The sequence below is a fragment of the Delphinapterus leucas genome, chromosome 2 (assembly GCF_059928025.1).
Source record: "Delphinapterus leucas isolate spDelLeu-1000000601 "Yukka" chromosome 2, BTC_Dleu_Yukka2, whole genome shotgun sequence".
Classification (NCBI taxonomy): domain Eukaryota; kingdom Metazoa; phylum Chordata; class Mammalia; order Artiodactyla; family Monodontidae; genus Delphinapterus; species Delphinapterus leucas.
In genome coordinates, this window is record NC_143130.1 from 129,013,380 (window position 1) to 129,031,695 (window position 18,316).

Below are 18,316 nucleotides of genomic sequence, written 5' to 3' on the forward strand. Positions count from 1 at the left end.
TATAAAACATTAAAATAGTTCATTACCTAGTTAAAAGTTTATCAAATATTTTAACATCCTGCCCTTATTTGCAACCATTTGCTTAAAGATAATAATAATAGCAATCATTTATATTGCCTAACTCCAAGAGTGTTTTTTAAAGAGCTTTATAAACATTAACTCATTTAATACTCATAAAAACACTATGAAGTAGTTGCCATTATTACTCCTGTTTTGCAGATGATAAAACTGAGGTAAGGAGAGATCAAGTGCCTTGCTCAAGGTCATACAGAGCTAGTGATCAGTCGAGTGGGGCTTAAACCCGGGGCACTTCGGTTCACAGGCCAGGTCTATCCAGGCCCACCTACTACACTGTGCTGCTCCATGCTCTTACCTCCACAGCCCATTCAAAACCCTAACTTGATGATCATGCTCACTGGCAATACGATTTTATATTTACCTTGTGCCCATTTACTTTACAAATATACACTGAGCACCAATTATGTGCAAAGCACTGCTTGATAATCTCTGCTTCCAGTTATTGATGAGTCCAGTTTTTCAGTCCACTCCTCTTAACAGCTAGCCCCAAATTTATCAGTCCTCCTCAAGGTCCTGATCCAGTCATTTCACACCTATTTCTAACACCATCATCATTAGCAGAAAAATAGAGGCATTCAAAGGCCACTCAGAAATATAGAGACAACCCATCTCAACACATTCCAGGAGGCCACCATTTCCCATAATTCCTTCATGCAACTCAAGATGCTCACATGTTAGAGCAGATACGGTATATATACCTACATATCAGGAACTGCTGACAGGTATGGAAAGTTGAGCTAGATAACTCCTAAATAATTGTAGAATGAGTCACTTACTCAATATCTGTGGCCCTAGAAAGAACAACACTTTCTCCAGGAACGAGGTCTAATAATATGGTTAGCAAAATGCACAAACAGGACATCTCCCTTTTCTTTTATTTTTTAAATTTCAAGGTGTAGTAGGGTTTCTAAGAGAAACAAAAAGAAAGGCAACAGGAAATAATCAGAAACTCGTGAATTCTGGGGGTAGATGATAAAGAAAAAAAACACTTGAATATACCAAAAAAAAAAGCCAAAGATCCCTGATAGTGTAATACTTGGCAGAGGGCAGGGCCTCAGTCCTGGGTTTGGGAGACAGGACTTCTATCCGATGCCAGACAGCAATACTAGCAGAGGTTACTGCTACTTTGTGGGATCCTTAGTTAACAGATACACAGTACGGATTTTTTGTTGATGCATTTCCTATTAACTAAAAGTACTTTGTATTTCTCATGTTGAGACTGTTCTTCAGGCTATATCTTAACTGGTTTGTTGGTGCCAGAACCATCTTGGTCACAAAGAAAATGAAAGCCTTGCAGGACAAGAGGCTCTCAGTCCCTATACCTTAGACCTGAAGGACAAGGGTAGCTTTTAATCAAAGGAGCCAGATGTAGAGCTCCTCAGGAAGGGAGGGGGGACAGAATTAAACACCTGTATATTCCATAGTGCCTAGTATAGTGTCATATTGATAGAGTCAATATAATTTGTTAAATACAAGAAAGTATAAATAAGTACATGAAAGAATAAATATGTACTATGCAAAGAGTAGGAGAGAAGATACTGATGAATCCTTCTTAAAAAACATGAGAATCATAAGATGGATAATAGCAATAATGAAACGTAATATAAAGAGCATACCCCTTTCCATATCTTACGTAATTTTCACAGAAGTGATAGAGGAAATTTCATGTTAAAAAAAGTTTAGGAAGATAATGAGAGAAGATAATTTTCTCCATGAATGTGCAGAAAAGCATAGCTAGACAGTAGCCACAAGAAAGTGATTCAGACGATAGTATTCAGAGCCAAAAGGAAAATTATATTCAAAAATATATATGACAAATTCCTAATGTCTTGTTATACAGTTTTATAGAAATAAAATGAGCCTTAAAATTGGCAGATGGTTGGCATCAGGCAAACTATAGTGTCTTGGTTTTGTTATTTTTGTTGTGCTTTCCTTTTTGGAAAAATATATAATTCCTGAGCATCAGAATAATTATAAATCTTATTAGTGGCTCTAAAACAAAATAGTTTGTATAAGAGCAACACAGTATTAGGCTTGTCAAAGTAAATAATTTCAATTAACGCTAGTAAAACCATTTCAACACTGCTATGAGAACTTAGGAAAAAATTAGTGTATTTGATGTTAATACCATTGTCTAAAACCCAGAAGTTAAATTTATGTTTCAATTCATCTTTTCTACCAAAATCCTTATGGTCAATCTACCTTCTTCAGAATTTGTTGTTAAGAAAAGACAGAGATTAATCATAGGCTACCTTTTTTTTTTTTAAGAGAAACAGATTTAGATACTCCTATAAAAAGTAGGACAGAAATGAGCTCAAGAGCTGAAAAAGCTTTTAAAAGTCTGTTCTTTGTATCTTCCTTTATGTAACAAATCTTATTCCTGAAAAATTGATAACGAGAGAACATAATGGGAAGCCTTGCACCTGTAACCTGGTACTTCTATGGCAAGGAAATGGACCTTCACACTGTGGAAGAAGCTCTAAGAGAGCACCCACAGTCTATTACGGTCATATCCAGAGGAACTAAGGAATGCTTTAAAAAGTCTTCAGGAAGCAGTGTTAGAGACACAGGGCTATGAAGGAAAATTCTGGGGTAGAAGGGAAATGTCTCCATTACAGTTTTATCTGTTGTATCACAATGCTTTACGTTAGATTAAACACTGAGTCAGTGTATTCCTACCCTTAGACTGTGGCAAAGAATACAACACTAACATGGATCTTTTCACGGGAATCCTTAATTGCTGAAGCCAGAACAATTCTCTGGACTTTTAGGGAGCAGAATACTCAAAGTCTGCAACAGGTGATGTGGGGCAGGCCATGCTGAATTCTGGGAGCAGGATTGCCATTGGTGAATTCTAGATAGCACTGTATTTTTAAGTTTTGTTACTTGTCTTCTTATCTATCATTTATTAAATTAATACACACTTCACACCATATATGTATATTGCACAAAATAGAATTTAAGATATTGTGGTAATTTTAAAACACAGCCATAAATTCCTTGGTCCTCCTCCCATTGAAAGTTGGGATCTATGTCCTTATCATTTGAATGTGGACAGACTTGTGATTGCTTTGAATAATAGCAAAAGGGCAAAAGTGATGACATGTGACTTCAAGGCGAGGTCATAAAAGGCCATCAGCTCCTACCTTATCTTCTGAAACACCACTCTTGGAGCCCAAGCCACCCTGTAGGATGTACAACTCCCCTATGGCCATCACACTGTGAGTCCATATGTAGGGACTGTGGTTTTCCTTACCAGCTGTGCTCAGTCTTTCAGCCATTTCTGACAATGCAACACACATATCAGTGAAGCCTTACTGAATCATCTCAAACAGCCTAACTGCTAACTAAATGCCACCAAGTAACTTTGGTCAAAAATCACACACATACACACACCAAAAAAAAAAAAAAAAAAACCTAAAAAAACCAGAAGAATCATTCACCTGAGCCCTAACAAAATTCCTGACTCACAAAAAAATAAGTTATAATAAAATGATGTTAAGCTACTAATTTTGAGGTTGTTTGTTGTATGATAAATAATAGGAACACAAAAAAGATACATTAAATGTAGACACATAAAATATTATAGGATAGGACTTCCTTGGTGGTGCAGTGGTTAAGAATTCACCTGCCAATGCAGGGGACACGGTTTCGAGCCCTGGTCCGGGAAGATTCCACATGCTGCGGAGCAACTAAGCCCGTGCACCACAACTACTGAGCCTGTGCTCTAGAGCCCACAGGCCACAACTACTGAGCCTGTGAGCCACAGCTACTGAAACTTGCACGCCTACAGCCCTTGCTCCGCAACAAGAGAAGCCACCACAATGAGAAGCCCATGCACTGCAACGAAGAGTAGCCCCCGTTCACCACAACTAGAGAAAGGCTGAGCGCAGCAACGAAGATCCAATGCAGCCAAAAATAAATAAATAAATTTATAAAAAAATATATTATAGGATAAAATAACATAACTTAGAAGTAAGACAGTAAAAACAAATGGTCCAGAATATATCCTACTGAATGCTTTCAGGTCCTCTGTTATGCCGAGCTTGCTCTCTGTACTCTATGCTGTCCCATGAGCTCTTTATTCTGCCTGAAACCACTATGCCACCAAGATCCTTTTGGTAAAATCATTCTTATAATCCTCATCCTTTATGTCTCAGTCTGAATACTATCTCTCAAGAGTGCCTTTCCTGAACCTAAGTTTCCTTACTCTCTTTTGTAGATAAAACTTTTCAATATTATTAATGGCTGTCAAGATCTCAGAAGGGGCTGTGATTGTTACCCTACTTGCAAACTAACAAGCTTTAGTAGCCTGCCACAGGGTAAAAGAATGCTGGCAGAGGACAAGAGCCTCCTGGGTTAGAAACAAAAGGCTTTACTATTCCTGGGTGAGAGACAAAGTAATTTCTTTTACAATATTGCTATTACAGCATTAGCAGTCACCAGAGGGCCAGCATTGGCCCCAGTTCCCTGAGTCTCTATTCAAACAGGGCCCAGGTGAACCCTGCACATGTGTCACAGGAAGGGAAACTTGAGCTTAGGGAACCCAGATTTTTTATTCTGGATAGTAAGCATGCCTTCCTGTTATTCCAGATGGAGACACTATTTCCATCTTTCAGAAGAGTTCATATATTTATATAGTTAAGTATAAATATATATATTTATACACCTGGAAAGTTTCCCCTCAGTCTCTTGCCTCATATACCCACTGAGATTACCACACACTTTGCTCTTTCTCATCATTTTGACCTCAGCTAGATATTGCTATCCCTGAAAGCCTTCTTTGACCAGCCCTTCTAGAGCAGTACTGCTGTCCCCTACTCAGTCTCTATCTCATTGGCCCTGCTTTTTTACTCCACCACACTGGCCACCATTAGAAGTTATGCCATTGTTTGTATTCATTATTCATTGTCTCCTCCACTAAGATATAAGCTTCTGTCTCGTGCACTTTTGCATTCCCAAAGGTTAGAACACTCCCATCACATATGTAGGTACTCAATAATATTTATTACATGAGTGAAAGGAATATAGGACTTTGCCAACTCTGACTCACTAGCCCTGAAGCGCATATGCCATATCTTGGGCATTGTTCTACTGAAGATGAATAAACTATCACATGAGTCTTACATTGTTATTTTCCGTCAGTAAAATTTAGTATGGTTACTACAAGTAAACATCACTTGTTCATTGCTGCACACCAAGACAGAAAGCACACCAAGATGTCTAGGTTCCTCATGAACCTCTAAGACTTCCACAATTGCGTAGAAATCAGTTTGAAGATGTTTGGAAGTAAAACAATATCACTCAAGACAAAAGGACATCTACTTATTAAGAAAAAAAAAAAAAACTTCAGGCTAAAAACTACAATCAGCATAAAGAAAAAACTACACGGGTTTAATTTTAGCTCTCTTCGTTTGTTAGTAGAAGTGCTTGACCAAGCATCTTAACCTCTCTTTGAGTTAGTTCCACCTAAAAAATAGGGAAAATAACAGTACCTGACTCCTAGAGCAGAGTGGTTTCCTTTGTTGCTGTCGTTGTTGTTATTATTATTATTTTATTCCATGTTGGTTGAGAGTGAGGGGGCTACTGGAAATAAGAGAAACACCGATAGCCCCCATCCAGAGCCACGCCTTAGCCCTGTCTCCGTTCCCTTCCTTAGGTATTCACCACCATGACTCACATGACCTCATTCTTAATCTAAATATGTAAGGTGGGAAAATGGTGTCATTTTTTACATACTACGAGGCCCTTTTACACGTAAAGAGGAGAGGGAACATACTTTGATGAAAAGGAGAGACAAAGTTTAGAAAATATAGATTTTTAAATATAAGAATCTCATGAAGCATAGAAACGTTGTGAAAAATAAGCTATTCTTATAATAAACAACAAATAAATTGTCAACCTTATTCAGGCAGGCCACTTTCAGAACAGAATAGGGTTGTGATACATTTAACTCTGGAAGGCATCTATGTTTCCAAATAAAATACAACGATAATACACATACACGGATCCCATCTCAAAAAATAACAAGAAAAATATTTAATCACAATTTTGTACATTTCTATTAATATGGGTTAGCTAGTTATCATTCAAAATCTAGTGGGCTAGTGATAGCACTAAAGATTTAAAATTATTTATGGAAGAAATATGTAGAATTAAGAAAATTTATTCTGTTAACATATTGTGTTTTTCCTGCAAATTGAGACATAACACTATTATTCCATTTTGGTGATAAAACATGAGTGCTAACAGGAGCACTGTTTGGAAGTCACAACCTGAATTCAAAGCTCAATACATATGGAAATGCTAAACATATCTGCATGTTAAAATATAGACAGAGATAGCAAAAAGGTGAGGAGAAGGACAAGGTGAGAGTGATGTCTCAAAGGAAGAAAATAACATTTATGTGTGACACGCTACATATTTTAAGTTTGCAAGAAAGCCAAGAAAAAAAAAAACACTTTTCTAACAGTAATATCTTATGAAAAACAGAAATGCCTGAAATAGGAAAAATCTAACATATGGTCAATATCTCAGTCAATACTTCTTTGGCAGCTTTCTTTACTTTTTGAAATTGAGAAAATAACTTGCTATTCAAGCTCAGCCAACTGCGAGTAATGTTCGTGAAAATTAAAGTCTCTCCCATTTACAAACAATTAATGGATGGAAAACTCACTTTGGCAATGGTAGGGCTCTGCTGTCCAATGAATATGATGTCTGAGTATCTCGAGGTGGTTTGATTGTGGTGCGTCTTGTTCCCCATTTAGCTCTTTCTTTCTTTTTCTTTTTCCTTTCTTTCTTTTTTTTTTTTAGGCTGGGTTGAAATCGCTGGGTGATATAGGAAATGCTCGATGCTTTTATTCTTAATTCACTCACACAGTCAGCAACATGTGTTAGACATGTGTTATGGGTCATTCATTACCAAGCTATGGAGATGCAAGGGAGACTAGGACCTGGATTCTGCCTTCATGGAGCATACATTCTCTCAGGAAAGACAAACAGGTGCAGAGGCAATTAATATTATTATTATACAATGGTGCAACTGCTAATAGAGATTGGGAGGAATTAGCAAAAGGGTAAGGTGAAAGAAAAGTGAGAGTAATGTCTCAATAAAAGAAGAAAACAACTGTTTTTTTCTATGGCTTTTTTTAAACCATCTCGACCATTTTTAATTGTACAGTTCAGTAGTGTTAAGCATATTCACATTGCTGTACAAGAGATTTCCAGAACTTTTCCCCTTGCAAAATTGAAACTCCATACCCATTAAGCAGCTTCTAAAAATCTTTCAGCCACTTTCCCTCCGTTCCAATCAGGAGTTTATCAGCAGCTGACACTTACCAAAAGCACGATAATTAGTGAGCTTGTCTCTGTTTTCTCTCTCCTTCTGCCTTACCACCTGACTCCCCTGCTACCTTTCTCTGGCTCCCCTTACCATCTAATTTCAGCACGTTTCTCTACTAGAACAGTTCATCTATTTGCTCCCTTCTTTCCAACCAAACCACACACTCAAGTGCTTACCTTACATATCTTAAAAAAGATATGCCAAACAAAAGGTCATTTCTCTGGAAAAAAATATTCTAGCACTTCATTAGTGGATGAAATGATTTTACTTATTTGTGATTTTAAATAGAATATTTTCTTTTCCTCACTAATAATTAGTGTGATCTTACCTCAGGGATCTTGTGCTTGCTGTTTCCTCTTCTGGAAATGTTTGCTTCACTCCTGTACTTCCCTTCAGATATTTGCTCAAATATCAGCTTCTCATTGAGGCTTTCTCAAACAATTTACTGAAACTCGAAATTGTCCCTGACTACCTCCTTCCAGCTCTCCTCATATACTACTCATATTTTAGTTATATATTTGTCCACTGCCTGTGTCCCCTTATTAGAATATCCATGAGGACAGGGGTTTGTGTCATTTCATTCACTGCTGGTTTGTCTGGTGCCTAGAACTGTGTCTGGCACATATGTTGCTCACTAAAATTTTTGAAATGGTTGAACCCTAAAGATATTACCAATTATCTAAACTAACTGCATAATTAATCAAACATATAGTGCTTCAAGGGCTCTACCAAGATAGAGCCACTTAGCCTGAGAAGAGGGGAAGGACATGGGAACCTGGGAACCAGAACAAGAACCTTACGTCTTAGAACAATGCTTCCCATAAAGTGTTAGGTAGAATTGTGACTTTCACACATTTTTTTGGCCCACATTTCTCCTAAAAGACCTTTGAAAAACCAGGTATCCCTCACATATTTTTAGGTTAATGTTTAAAATTATTCTCATTGGGGCTTCCCTGGTAGCGCGGTGGTTGAGAGTCTGCCTGCAGATGCAGGGGACGCGGGTTCAAGCCCCGGTCCAGGAAGATCCCACATGCCGCGGAGCAGCTAAGCCCGTGAGCCATGGCCGCTGAGCCTGCGTGTCCAGAGCCTTTGCTCTGCTACGGGAGAGGCCACCACAGTGAGAGGCCCGCGTACCGAAAAAAAAAAAAAAATTATTCTCATATTTTTAATTAGTTGCACAGATGCATTGTAGCTACTGAGATTTGAAAATAAAATGATTACATCAGTCTTTTAAATGGATCCATAGGTTATACAATTTCATACTCCATATCATCTGCTGAAAAAATATGAAAACATGGTCTTTTTTAATAGTCAGAAATTTTATAGCATTTTTTTCTCCCTGAATCACTTTTCATTCCACTTTTTCTCCACAGAATTTTACCTTGAGGATATACATTTATGTACTTGAAAGTCACTTACTGATCAATTTTTTATATTATCTGTGGGGGAAATATAAGTATATTTTTTGAGGCTAAGATTGAAGTTCTTCTTTGAGTCATCACTAAAATTCTATTAGTACATAATTGACCTAAACAATATAAACACGTTACTTTTTTTGAAAAATATTCATTGGAAACACATCTCTTAATCAGATGGGTGGGTCTATTTTTTCCCCAATTAATTCATATATATTGGATGATCACCATTTACTGCTAGAATGAGGCTGTGCATCATTCTTATTTCTCCTTTTCATTTTCCTAAAACTGAGAAACTTGTTCATATAAATTAGAAGATGAGAATTTTGATTCTTTGGAATTCTTCCAAGCTTTGGGAAGAATATCATTAGTTCTTTGCTACATCATCGAAAATTACTTCCAGTAACTTGTCAGCTGATAACTCCATTAGGTCCATCTTCAGTTTTCTTGAAACCACCGTAGTTGCAGAAGAATCCCTTACCCAAACATAGTTACTCACTTTTTCAACGCCAAGACTTATTTCTATTTGTTTGGTGCCCTGAAGGTTTTTTTCACCCTCCAGAGGTAATGTACCAATAATAAGACCAAGCTTGTGAACTATATATATTTTTTATTTGTAGAAAGGGATAAGAGAGATTATCATGGGTGGGGAAAAGGAATTTAAATCCCACCAACTTTTTATTAAGTACATCAGTGTTAGGAAAGTGAACACATGGAGGTTGAAAATATTAAGGTAATCCCCTTAACACTCTCCCTCTACCCACTGACCCTTGTTTGAAAGTTGTTGCTTAAATTTTTAAAAAAATAAGTCCCCATAAATGAGGGTCTTAACACGTTTACAAGGTAAACCTGTTTCAGAAATGCTGCCGTTGTTTTTCCCCTTTGAAGAGATTCACAATATTCATTGTTCTCTGGGGAGGAAACCTGTTTTGCTTATTTAACTCATACTTTCTAAATCATATTTGAACACAGAACCTTTTTCCCTTGTAACATTCATTATTTGGCAACCCACAAAACTAATATTCCATTGGTACATGTTTAACACTAAAACCAGATGCTGCCACTGAGAGGCATGGAGAGATTATCTATCTAACTATCTATCGTTCTGTTTTTTTTTGCGGTACGCTGGCCTCTCACCGTTGTGGCCTCTCCCGTTGCGGAGCACAGGCCCCGGGCGCGCAGGCTCAGCGGCCATGGCTCACAAGCCCAGGTGCTCCGTGGCATGTGGGATCTTCCCGGACCGGGGCACGAACTCGTATGCCCTGCATCGGCAGGCGGACTCTCAACCACTGCGCCACCAGGGAAGCCCCTCTTTCCTTCTTTTAATAGAAAACTGGCTTTAGAAAAATAAGGGCTTGATGTCACAGGAAAGTGAATTCTGATAACAAAGGAATCTGAGTAGAGAGGGATCCAGGAGCTGAGCAGGATACTGCATATTCAAAACAGAAAAGGGACTAGTTCAAGAAATATGGGGGAAGGGAGAGGACACAGTGTCACCACCAAATTATTATATAAGAGATTGACAAGACTGTTTAACATCTAGGATACTTCATACATATTCAACAAATAAGCTGCTGCTGATAATAGACTGTTCTTTCTTCTGGAGGCTGGGGGTGGGAGCCTAGAAAGAAAATAACTTTCCATCTCCAGGGATCAAGGGAGAAAATTCATTCAGCTTTAAATTGGTGCTACGTGGAAAAATGGAGATTTAAGGAGGAAAAAGGATAAAAAGGATAGCATGGTCCAAAATATAATGCTATGTGGAAAACTGAACTACCTGGAGAGAAAGATTAAAAACTCCAGGTGAGAGTTCTTTAAATTAGTGCAACATGAATTAATATCTGACATAAGGAAGAATTTATATATACATATATGAGAGAGAGAGAGAGAGATTTATTCTGTTTTCTCTTGGAGACTGTCTAGAACTATAATTAAAATTTTTGCATGCTCAATGCAGTGCACATATTTTGGAAAAGAGTGACAAGAGAGAAATGAAAGGGGACAGTCAGGCTTTAAGCAAGAGGTGAAATCTTTGCTGAGCCCCTAGAGAGGAGAAACAGAAGTCACCCAAGACAGACAGCAGAAAGAATGTATCTAGGAGTCTTCTCTTAGAGAGCTTCCTTGAATGCGCCTTCTCTCATTTCAGTCCTCAGAATGTAATTTTAAAAACAGTTTAGAAGCATTAGAGGAATCACTGCAAAGATAAATAAAAGAGAAAAGCAGCATAGAAAATACCCACAGTGAATAAACACAATTTTTAAAAGTAAAACTTTGTCCATATAACCCCTGTAATATTTAGATGGGCATCCTTCTTGGGTTCTCTGAACATACATTTAATGGAATTGGACTGAGTCTGAACAAATCATAACCTTGGGCTAAAAACAGATGCCACTGAATCAACTCCTCAATCAACCTAAATTCTCAAGGTCCCTTTTTATACAAAGTCCACTGTCAGCCCTAGAGTTCCTAAAGAATGCAAATACCAGCAATGATTTAAATGTGAAATCCAAGAGAGAAACTTATATTTAGCTTTAATATCAGTTACTATGACAACCAATGGGCTATTTAAAGTTATTAGCATTCTAGCCCACTGAGTTAATAATACAGATAAAAATGGTATAAAGTTGAGAAAAAGCAAATTACTTCAATGTCATATCACATAGCAATGACAGTGAAAGCCATGTAGGCTTAAGAGAGGGTTCAGAGGGTTTGGAGAAACATAGTTTAAAAGACAAATCAATCAGTAACTGTTAGAACTTGTAGCACATTATTGATGCCTGCTCCCTATCACGTTCTTCAAGATTTTTAAAATTCCAAGTTCAGGATTTAAACAAAACAAGACAAAAAAGTTAAATTGGAATGGACAAATTCCAATTTAGCCAAAATCTTTTACAACTACATGGCCTTGATCTTACTGCTCCCTGTTTCATCTCAAGTACATGGTGAAGAGTAGAATGTAAAGTTAGCTCTGAGATATCCAGACAGTTTTAAGAGAGAAAAAGGTGATGCAATAAAGAAGAAAGGATCAAGTTTCATGAACTTCCCTTTGAAAGATTCATCGCTAAAAACAGCAAAGAGCAATATATCATACGATGTTAAAACAGATGGCCTAAGTCACAGTGCTATATCACAGAAGTACAGGTACTAGAACTAAAATAGCCAAAGTAATATTTTTATTAACAAGATGCCAAGTACAGCAGCAAATATACCTTGAGGAAGAATATCACTGCAAAAAAAGGTTTTTCCTCCTTACACTTGATGATATTTTCTGAATTACTCTTGGTCTGTTGCATATGTTTAAGCATCTGGGTGCTTGCCATGCTCAGATGAAAGAAACTAACCTCTCTCCTTGAATGAGGTGCCCTTGTCTTACAAGCCTACCTGTGTGATATAGACAAATCAGAGTAAACTAAACAGGCAACCTAGGAGGAACGTGCTATACTGCACACTCTTGCAGAGAACTTTTTGTGACAAGCAGAGTGAAGAATTCTCTGCTCTTTGAATTAGTTATTAAGTAAAGAACACTCATTAACTCATGACAGTAAATTTTGCTGGAGTGACCTTGAGATTATTAAAGGTGATGCCAGGAAATGACTTCAAAAATGTGACCATACATGGTAGTGGGTATAAACAGTTACCCATAGACATTTCAACTACAAAAGCACACAATAAGTAGTATGGTATAGTCAAAGACATGTGAAAGTCTCTCCCAAATCAGAAAGAACAGGATGAGATTTACAGATGGATTCACTTGCATGGCCCTATCAATAAATATTGTTCATTATTGTATGTAGATTCATTCATCTATTAATTATACTGAGAAATTACCTTGGGGAAGTGGCATGATGTAATGGTTAAGAGAACAGACTCTGGCGCCAGACAACCTGGTGTGAATCTCAGGTCCTTTATTCTGGACAAATATGTGATTAATCTGGGCTTCACCTGTATTTTTCTCACAAGGCTATTTTAAACATCAAATGAGCTAATGCATTTAAAGCTCTTAGAACAGCAACCAACACACAATCTGCACTATATACTGTTTAATATTCACATTATATATTATGTGCAATATAAAATATATATAAAATAGAAAATAATGAAAATATGCACAAATAAAAATGATATTTTCCTCCCTTGCTCCATGAATTTGCTTGCATAACCCCACCTAGCCCATCAATCTGAAAGACAGAAATTTTGAATAAAGTGGAGTCAAAAGACAAAGATAGGGGACTTTTCTGGTGGTCCAGTGGTTAAGACTCCACGCTTCTAATGCAAGGGGTGTGGGTTCCATCTCTGGTTGGGGAACTAAGATCCCACATGCTGTGCAGCACGGCCAAAAATAAAAAAAATAAAGTGTGGCTCCCGAAGGCCCAGCACACACACACAAAGACAGACAAAGATGTGGAAGTTTTGAATAAAGCAGAGTCAAAAGACAAAGATGGCAGTCCCTGTTCAAGCACTGACCAGGAAAAATAAGACACAAAGGTTTTAATATTTGCCCTGACAGGACTTGGGATCTTGGACTTCACCTCATGGAGACAAACAGAACAGATTTTTGAAACCTAATGTTATTTTATGTTGAACCATAAGCCTAACTCTCTTGATTAAAATTTGGCTTTCCTTACAGCTTTCTAACAAGAAAAGAATATTCTAGTCAAAGAATGAAACCCTTACCAGTTGAAATTCTCTAAATGAATGCATAAATAAATAAATAATCATTCTGCTTGTAAACTTAAAATCATTGTGGGTTTTGTCATCGTGAGTCAGCCTCCCAAGTTCACTGAAAAGTTTGAGCTGTAGGGCCTACCACGCTGTGGGGCAGACCTTGGATAAAGGCATAGTCGCCAGGATAACTCCTCCCTGTATGGCCTTCACCTGCCTGCCAGCCTGGCTGCATCTTCCTAGTGACATCCCAGCTACTCAGATACTAAGGCTTTAAATTTCTCTAAGTTGAATAATAGAGAACTGGCACTAGATTTTTTAATCTATAGAACCTAGATTTATTTAGGTATGTGGATTGAAATTACAAGCTGTTTTTGTTTTTGTTTTCCCTACAGTCTTATGATCTCATCGAGGTAACTGCTAGAAAAAAAGTACGCAGGCACAGTTAAACAGTAGCAATATTTTTCAAGCCTCTCCCCCCAAATAATTGATTTATATTTTCTTGCTAAGAAGTCACCATTTGTATTAGAAAGATATCTGATCTACTACTGGTTTTTAGTATTTCAGTGAGGTCCTCATTAAAAAACTTCTATAGGATAGAATAATTGATGATGCTCTTTATTTTGGGATTATCATGTGGTTATCTTTACAGACAAAGGAGCTAGAAAGCTCCAACAGATTCACAGTACCCATTAGACTCTCTTAGGTCAACTCTCAGACTTCATGTCACTGTAAGTGATCACATCTGCACAGCAAAAACATTCACATTTGCTTTACAGTTGTCTGAAGGTGATTGCCTTGGCAAATATTCTCACAAGCCAATGTTCTGAGTCATTCCTTACAACAATGAATTCATTCACTTTATTCTAACTTTTTATGATTTCTCATGTCCAAAATGTCTGTTTTTTGGGGTTTTTTTTCTCTTTCCTAAAGAAAATAACAATTCAACCCTGAGTTCAAAAACCCTGACAAGCACTAACTTGTGACAAAGCCAGCCTGTCTCTGTGGAGTAGCGTGAGTTCTCAAAGCCATATTCCATTTTGTAACAGATTTATCTAAAGTGGTGATACTCAAACCACTCTCTATTTCACAAAATTTACTATATTACTACTATTCCTTGAACCCATGAAGAATATCAAGAAGCAAGCTCTGTAAGTCAAAATGTCCCTGGGGAATAATTTAATAACTTGAGTTGTTTTCAAGGAGCAGAGAGGTCCTGTTTCTGAATCTCTCTCTTAAATTCGTACCTCTGGGCTTCATTTCTATTGTGCTCACTAAAAACTCATATGTCTTGCTGGAAATTTCTTCACCAGTTTTTCTGCTCTCAAATCTTTGGCAAATTAATGTCTTTACAGATATCACCATTAAAAGGTAGTGAACAAAAACCAATGAAATAGCCATTGCTAAAATTCATACTTCTTTCCTCCAAGTAGGCAAAAAAAAAAAAAAAAAAAAAAAATTGGAGTAAACTACAGCTTTCAACGTTTTTAAAGCATGTTTTTGAACACAGTAAAATTTGCCTTCTGTGGCAATGCTGAAAGAGGGTACCTTTAAAAATAATACATCCAAAACATTCTCAGCCTTACCAACAATACAGGGCTTAACTAAACTAAGTTTTCTATATTCCAAGTTTTACTGGCTATGGAAGCTCCAAAGAACTTTTAAAAATTTCTTAGTGATTAGTGCTTTTCCTTGTCCTGCCCCTAGTCAATATCTTTCAGGCTAGCTTTAAAAATACTTTAGACCTTCCCTTTAAATTTTTATAATTTTTTTCTTTCTAAAATTGCTGTAAGAGTTTGATCCCTAATTCACACCTTTGTTCAGTGGGGTGCTAGTAAATGTTTAATAACCAACTCACTGAACAAAAACAAACAAAATTACAATACAAAAAGTATCAATACAAAAAGTATTGATTTGTAACATTTGCCAATTACTGTGGCGTAAATACTTCCAATGGGGCTGATTTCAAATTACCAGTATAGTGACACTGACTGTAGAGTTAAGAGATGCACAATACAGCATTATATAACATTTCAAACATTTAGATACAAAAGACATAAACAACTTCAAGATCATCAATAATAAGATGCAGTAAAATAATTAGAAAGTGATTAGTTTTGATGATTTACTACCTTTAGTTTTAATGTAATTTATTTAATGGTAAGATCATATCATTTAATTTTTAATAATCTCCATGTTTAATGATTATTTTTCACAAATCTTTAAGAGCTGGTTCCAGCACATCACTGCCTGCGTTATAACAGTTGATCAAGATTTAAATTTATATGTATCTTCATGATAGCAAAATCCATATTCTATTTAAATACATTCCACATTTTTTTTTTAAATCGGTTGCTAACTTCTCTACTCATGGTAGTTGGAGTATACTACTATCTTCTTTGCTTTTAAGTTCATGGAGGAAAGACTAAATGTAGTGGCATAAACTTGACATTGCTGTGGAAGGCAGTGTTTCATCTTGTTTTATAAATTACACTCTTTTTAAACTTGCTGATTTATGATGTGACAATTTTTTTAACTGGCTGGGGAAATCTCTGAAAACTAGAGAGATCACAAGTCTACTGCGAGGACCAGTGACATTAGTATAATTTTTTCTCACCTCAGAGGCCTTCATGTTAATACTGACCAAACTAATGAGACCAAATTCTTTTTTTTTTTTTTTTTTTTTGCGGTACGCGGGCCTCTCACTGCTGTGGCCTCTCCTGTTTGCGGAGCACAGGCTCCGGACGCACAAGCTCAGCGGCCATGGCTCACGGGCCCAGCTGCTCCGCAGCACGTGGGATCCTCCCGGACCGGGGTACGAACCCGCGTCCCCTGCATCGGCAGGCAGACCCTCAACCACTGTGCCACCAGGGAAGCCCCCAAATTCTTAATAACACAGAAGTTCAGTGTTTCGAGCATCTTCCAGGATTTTCAAAAGAAAAATCACAAATTGCAATGCCTTCTGCACAAGTTATACAGAAATCATAATCTCCACCCTCCAAAAATCTTTACTAATATTTTTACAACTAATGCTATTAATGGCAAACACTATTGCTAGACACTGGTCTAAGTTGTTACATTTATTACCTCATTTAATCCTTATAATCACATGAAGGAGGTACCTCTGCTATCCTCATTTTATAAGTGAGCAAACAGATAAGGTTTAACTAGACTAAGTAATTAGCCCAAATAATACTAGGGATAAAGCTGGAGCATAAACCCAATTCTGGCTAACTCCCAAGACCTTTCTTTACTATGTTTACTAAACCTATGATAACTAGTTCACTTGTACACCATGCACCCAGTGTTCAAACTAGAAACTCTAGACTTTTTTAATGTTGTGTTATCCTTCACCCCTTACGCTTACTCAATGACTAAATACTATCGGTTATACTTCTAAAATAGGTCCAAAATTCGTTTATCTCCACTGGCACTACCCCAGTACAGGTCACCATCATCTCTGGCCTGGATATCTATATGAATCTTCTACTTACTCTCCTTTCCTTCCATTTTGCCACTACACTCTGCATCCCCATGCTCCATCATTTCTTAGTATGTAGCTAGAATAGTCTCTAAAACTAAAGTCTGATTGTATCAATATCGTGATTAAAATATTTCAGTGAGGGCTGAAGTTAAGCCCAAAGTCCTTAAAAGGACTTCCCGAAGTTCTTTGCAATTTGCTCCCTGTAATCTCTTCAGGCTCTGGCATTGCAGCTTCCTCTTTTAGAGTGACTGACTTCTGATTCTCTGAAAGTGCCAAGCTCTCACCAACTGGCTTTTGAACAAGTGCTTTCTTCTGTCTGAAGTGCTAATCTTTTGTTCCTACCCTTCTCCAATGCTCCCGGTTTGCTCTGGTTATGTAACTCTCAACTTAAAAGTCACTTTCTCTGGAAAACTTTTTAGACTCTCAAAGTCTAGGTGAGATATCCTGCCTTCCTGCTATCCACAACTTCTCCATTTAAAGCACTTACCTTACCGCACGGTACTGTAAGTGTCCTGTTAATTCTGTGAGCTCAGGAACTATGTCTGTCTTATTTATCTCTGTATGCCCAACCCTGAAAATGGTGGCTTAAATAGTAAAGGCAATCAATAAACATTTGTTGAATGAATTGATGAGTTTATTCTGAGGATTAAAAGGGAATAACGATATAAAGTACTTGGTCACATTGTCCTTTGCAAGAACCTAAATATGCAAGTATAAACGTAAATGGAGGGAAAATGACTCCTCCACTTTCAGCCCCAAAGGTGATCCTTTTTGATGAATACATATCTTTTAATCATAATAATAGCAACATGAATATATATATATATATTTTTTTTTAACAAATTACTTCCCAAAACTAGCATCTTTTTTTTTTTTTTTTTTGGCGGTATGCAGGCCTCTCACTCTTGCGGCCTCTCCCGTTGCTGAGCACAGGCTCCGGACGCGCAGGCTCAGCAGCCATGGCTCACGGGCCTAGCCGCTCCGTGGCATGTGGGATCTTTCTGGACCGGGGCACGAACCCGTGTCCCCTGCATCGGCAGGCAGACTCTCAACCACTGCACCACCAGGGAAGCCCCACAACATGAATGTATTTTAAGTGAGAAAATATACCTTAAAATTAAGATCACAAAGGGAACTTAATTCTTTGAAAAGGAAATTAAATGATTTACATCCATTTGGTTGAATATTTTCATTTCAGTCCATCATTTCTAATATTACATAAAAATAATTTGATTCACCCATTTGATTTTGTCCATATGAAAATTTAACTGTGATTTTTGTCATTGATTGTTTTTTGTATTCATTGTGCCTATTGATTCCAAATATCTCAGGTTA